The sequence below is a fragment of the Dermochelys coriacea genome, chromosome 8 (genome assembly GCF_009764565.3).
Source record: "Dermochelys coriacea isolate rDerCor1 chromosome 8, rDerCor1.pri.v4, whole genome shotgun sequence".
In the NCBI taxonomy this organism is placed as follows: Eukaryota; Metazoa; Chordata; order Testudines; family Dermochelyidae; genus Dermochelys; species Dermochelys coriacea.
Window position 1 is genome coordinate 51,365,073 of NC_050075.1, and position 6,000 is coordinate 51,371,072.

Sequence of the window (6,000 nt, forward strand, 5' to 3'; positions counted from 1 at the left end):
TAGGTCTGAGGTCTATTTTTGAGAGATTTGGTGTAGGACTGCTGCCCCAGCCCTTTCAGCTAGAGTGGAACCTGGCTCTTCCCAAGGAGAACCCCACAGCTTCACCGCTGGGAGATCAGCCTCACCAGAGAAGCCTCCTCCTTCCCCCGTTCCTCTGGCTCCTGCTCTCTAGCATAGGGATGTGAGGGGGTTATCCCCCCTCAGCCTCCAGCCCGCTGCTGATGAGACACAGGTGCGCTGGCTCTGCTTGCTCTTAAAGGCTACCCGGTCACCCTGTGACAGATATCCTCACCTTAGAGCTCAAAGAATAAGTAACCCACCAGAGCATGAAGTTATCCTACTGGCTCCCACAATTCCAACCTTTCATCCCATCCCTTCTCCCTTTCCGAATTCCTTAGGGGTGTGGATTGCAGTGTGCCCTGAAGCCCAACATATTTGGGCTATTTCAGTCTATGGGGGTGGGGAAGGGATGAAATCCACAGTAAAAGGGCCCTCTTGGGGAGCCCCTAATTGGCAGTTCCTTCCCTTTTAAACCAAGAACACTCCAGCTGAAGAGCCTTCATTGGTGCAGTACTGCTCTGGGAGAAAGAGGTGGCCTCTCAAAGAAGCTGGCCCCAACTCCCTAGGACTTTATAGGTGTAACACCTCACCAGAAGCTATTAAACAAAGGGAATGAAGTAGGTGAGTCAAAAGGCTCATCTTATTTTCCAAACAAGAATATATCCCATCTCTACTTCCCTGTTACAGTGTATGAACTGCACCACACTTCCCTTCCCCAGCTCCCCCTGAAAAGTTCCACCCCTTGCTACTGAGATGGAAGTTTGGGCACCATGCACGCCGCTGAGGCATGTTATCATGAGCTCACAAAACAGAGGAGATCCAAGTCTTGAGAGAGCAAGTTATCACAAGTTAATGTTTTCAGGACTGGTGTCTGTTTTCACATCCTAGGAAGCAGGACACTATCACCTTAACATAGTGGGACACACCAGGTTGGAAGGGGGAAAATGCTGAGGAATGGGGAACAGCTGACAGCTACAAAAGTGTGTGTGTGTGTGTGTGTGTGTGAGAGAGAGAGAGAGAGAGAGCCTGATGAAATCAGATCAGAGGTTACCCTGAAGATTCTGCTCTGTCCATTAGTGAAAACTATAATTTTGCTAAAATGACACCATGGGGCTAAGTATGTGGCATAAATATTTGAGACTTACTAACGTTTGGAGGTTAAAACAAAACATTGGTGGAGAAGCCATGCTATGAAAATACCTTCTTAGGAATGGAAGGTGGAATGGGAGGAACAAACCTTTTGAAGATATAATTTGGAGATATATTAAGCTTTGCTAGGACTCATCTATGCACCACTGAAGTCAATAGGAGCATTGCCATTGAGTTCAGTGAGAGTAGAAGCAATCCCTTATTGCTGCTGTTCTATTTCCCTGCTTCCTATTCCAGCACTAAGCGTGAATTTAAAAGATAACACACTGCAGCTTCTTTTGTGAGGTAGAAATTCTGTCAGCATGTGTATCCTGGAGGCAGTTGGCATGAGATGAAGTAACAGCAGCAGCTAGAACTGGTACGTGGTTCTTTAATATTTAACCTCCTCTAGCATTGGGTTTTTGAGTCAGTTTGTGTGTTATCCTCCATCCCAGTTCAAAGAAAGTTTTTTCCCTAGAGATTTCAGATCTTGGTCCAGGGGCAAGGAGAACAGAGGACTCTCCCTGGAGGCTTCAGGGGCTGAATGTGGCCTCAATGACTCCAGTGTAATCAGGAAGAAGTGACTCCATTGAAGTAGGTAGAATTGAAGCAACATACATGAAATTAGAATCAGGCCCAATATCTGTTCCAGGAGGAGTCTCAGATAGGTTCATCCATAAAGAGTTCAGATCCCTCCACTGAGGGATGGTTGCCCTTGAAGATGTTGAATCTCTTCCCTGGAAGATGGTCTGAAGTCTTATCTTTTGGTTCCGGATTGTGTATCTCATTTTCTGCTTCAAGATGTGGAACTATTGGATTCAATGGCAATAGATACACAGGTCTCTTCAGAGTTTAATCTAAGTTTGACTAGGACTCCAGCCCTATTATGGGTTCCCCGATGTACTATGTTAACATTAAGTTTATCAGCTAAGGGTCTGTTCTCCCATTTACATATAGGGAATTCCATGCATGTGGCTTGCATTACTATAAATTTATGCCTGCATAAATCCCCCATGCATTATTGGCAGTATGAAATCCTGGTGTCTCTGATTTCTAGGACATCTTTATTTACTATATACATCTATTTTTGCTACCATCAGGCCTGCAAAGTCAGCATTACTATTTTTGTTATTCCTGACATTCTTCTTCTTTGTATTAATTATTATTATTTATTATTATTATATTATGTTATTATTTATATTGTACCAAAAGTGTTTTATACTATGTTAATTGCTAAGTACAAGATTCTTGCTCTTAGGAATAGATAAATAAATAATCTGTTTTTTGTTACTCTGTTAGTCATTGTAGGGATAAGCTGATAATGATTACTCATGTAACATTAAAAAGGTCATAGAGGAGTTTTTATACTAAGTGCTGAGGGACAGCCCAAAGGTGTGGAGGAGCACATGGTTTGGACAGAGATATCCCTTAGGGGAGGATTTATTAAAGGGGAGTCTCTATATCCTAGTAAAGAAAAGAAGATAGAAATTGATCAAGTACAGGTAGGAAATAAAGAAAAACAGTCAAATTAATACAAGTTCCATTCAACTACCTCACATGATGGCAGAAAAGTAAATATTGACAAATTTTATAACTGCTTGTATACAAATGCCAGGAGTCTAAATACTAAAGTGGGTGGATTTGACTGCCTGGTGTTAAATTAGGATATTGATAGAATAGGCATCACAGAAACTTGGTGGAATTCTGATAATGGGACACAGTAATACTAAGGTACAATGACAGAGTAGGTTGCGCTAGTGGGGGAGTGGAACTATATGTTAATGAAAGCATAGACTCAAATATAGAAAAAATCTTAAATTAATCAGATTGTACCATAGAATTGCTATGGGTAGAAATTCCATTTTGAATGATAAGAGTAAAGCCGTAAGAATACACAATGGACCACCTGACCAGGATGGTGACAGTGATTGTGAAATGCTCAGGGAGATTAGACAGGCTACAAAATCAGAAAAAAACAATAATAATGGGGGACTTCAATATTCCCATATTGACTGGGTACATGTCACCTCAGACTGGGATGCAGAGATAAAATTTCTCTACACCATTAATGGTTGCTTCTTGAAAGCAGCTAGTCCAGGAACCCAAAAGGGGAGAGGTAATTCTTGATTTTATCCTAAGTGGAGCATAGGATCTGGTCCAAGATATAGCTGAATTGCTCAGTAATAACAACCATAATGTAATTAAATTTAATATCTTGGCAGGAGCTACAATACCAAAGAAACCCACTACAGCAGCATTTAACTTCAAAAAAGGGAAATACACAAAAATGAGGAAGCTAGTTAAATGGAAATTAAAAGGAATAGTCATTAGAGTGAAATGCCTGCAAACTGCATGGAAACTATTTTAAAACACAATAATAGAGGCTCAAACTAAATTATACCCAAAGTAACACAAAAAAAAAGACCAACCAACAAACAAAACCTAAACCAAGGCACCATGGCTAAACAGCAGAGTAAAAGAGGTGAGTAGAGGCAAAAAGGCATCCTTTAAAAATCAGAAGGGAAGTAATATTCTGTTGAGGAAAATAGAAAGAAACATAAACTCTGGGAAGTCCAAGTGTAACAGTATAATTAGGCAGGCCAAAAAATAATTTGACGAACAACTAGGAAAAGATACAAAAACCAGGAACAATTTTTTTTAACATACATCAAAAGCAGGAAGCCTGACAAACTATCAGTGAAGCCACTTGATGATCAAGGTGCTAAAGGAGCACTCAAGGAAGACAAAACGGTTGCAAAAACGCTAAATGAATTCATTGCATGTGTCTTCTCTGCAGAGGATCAAAGGGAGATTCCCGCACCTGAGTCACTCTTTTTAGGTGACAAATCTGAGGAACTATCTCAGATTGAGGTGTCATTAGAGGAGGTTTTGGAACAAATTGATAAATTAAACAATAATAAGTATCAGGACAAGATGGTATTTACCCAAGGAACTCAGATATGAAATTGCAGAACAACTGTAGTACATAATCTATCACTTAAATCAACCTCTGTACCAGATAACTAATGTAATGTAATGCCAATTTTTGTAAAAGGCTCCAGAAGTGATCCTGGCAAGTATAGGCCAGTAAGACTAAGTTCAGTACTAGGCAAATTGGTTGAAACAATAATAAAGAACAGAATTATCAGACACATAGTTCAACACAATATGTTGGGGAAGAGTCAAAATGGTTTTTGTAAAGAGAAATCATGCCTCAGAAATCTATTAGAATTATTTGAGGGTGTCAACAAGCATGGGAACAAGGGTGATCCAATTGATATAGTGTACTTGGACTTTCAGAAAGCCTTTGACAAGGTCCCCATCAAAGGACCTTAAATGAAGTAAGCCGTCAAGGGTAGGGCCCTATCAAATTCACGGTCCATTTTGGTCAGTTTCATGGTCATGGGATTTTTAAAATAGGAAATTTAATTATTTCCGCTATTTAAATCTGAAATTTCATGGTGTTGGAATTGTAGGGGGTGACCCAAAAAGGAGTTGTGGGGGTGTTGCAAGGTTATGTAGAGGGGGTTGCGGTATTGCTACCCTTAGTTCTGAGCTGCTGCTGGCAGCAGTGCTGCCTTCAGAGCTGAGCAGATGGAGAGTCCAGAGCCACTGCCAGCAGCAGAGCAGAAGCAAGGATGACACGGTATGGTATTGCCACCCTTACTTCTGTGCTGCTGCCTGCAGAGCTGGGCCCTCAGTAAGCAGCTGCCACTCTCTGGCCATCCACCTCTGAAGGCACCAGTGCAGAAGTAGGGATGGCATGGTATTGTATTGCCACCCTTACTTCTGTACTGCGGCTGGCGAGGTGCAGCCTTCAGAGCTGGGTGCCCAGCCAACAGCTGTCACTCTCCAGCCTCCCAACTCTGAAGGCAGCGCAGAAGTAAGGGTGGCAATACTGTGACCTCCCCCCAGAAAAATAACCTTGTGACCCCCCCTACATCTCCCTTTGGGGTCAGGACCCCCAATTTGAGAAACACTGGTCTCCCCCCCATTAAATCTATATGATATAGGGTAAAAGCACACAAAGACCAGATTTCATGGGGGGAGAGCAGATTCACGGTCCATAATGCATTTTTCATGACCGTGAATTTGGTAGGGCCCTAGTCATGGGATAAGAGTGAAGGTCCTCTCGTGGATCAGGAACAGGTTGAAGACAGGAAACAAAGGATAGAAATAAATGGTTCGGTCTCACAAAGGCAAATAGTGGGGTCCCACAATGATTTGTACGGGGACCAGTGCTGTTCAGCATATTCATAAATGATCTGAAAAAGGGGGTAAACAGTGAGGTGGCAAAGTTTGCAGGTGATACAAAATTACTCAAGAATTCAGTTGTTCTCAAACTTTTGTACTGGTGACACCTTTCACATGACAATCCTCTGAGTGTGACCCTAAACATTTTTTATATTTAATACTATTATAAATGGTGGAAGTGAAGCAGGATGGAGGCTGACAGCTTGCAACCCCCCAGGAATAACCTCATGACCCCCAGTTTGAGAACCCCTGTTCAAGATAGTTAAATCCAAAACTGACTCTGAAGAGTTACAAAGGGATCTCACAAAACTGGGTGACTGGCAATAAATGGCAGATGAAATTCATTGTTAATAAATGCAAAGTAATAGACATTGGAAAAAATAATCCCAACTATACATACAAAATTATGGGGTCTAAATTAGCTGTAACCACTCAAGAAAGAGATCTTGGAGTCATCATGGATAGTTTTCTGAAAACACCTGCTTGATGTGCAGTGACAGTCAAAAAAGCTAACAGTGTTATGAACCATTAGGAAAGGGATAGTTAATAAAACAGAAA

The 6,000-nt window shown here is 41.5% G+C and overlaps 1 protein-coding gene across 1 annotated transcript in view; it reads right to left on the bottom strand.

The window, feature by feature from the left end:
• Nucleotides 1-276, bottom strand: part of LOC119860176 (quinone oxidoreductase-like protein 2) — a 35,869-nt gene extending 35,593 nt beyond the window's left edge. Inside the window, exon 1 of the mRNA XM_043490521.1 lies at nt 265-276. The gene's annotated coding sequence lies outside the window, so the exon portion shown is untranslated. The remainder of the gene's footprint in view (nt 1-264) is intronic.
• Nucleotides 277-6,000: the final 5,724 nt, after the last annotated feature.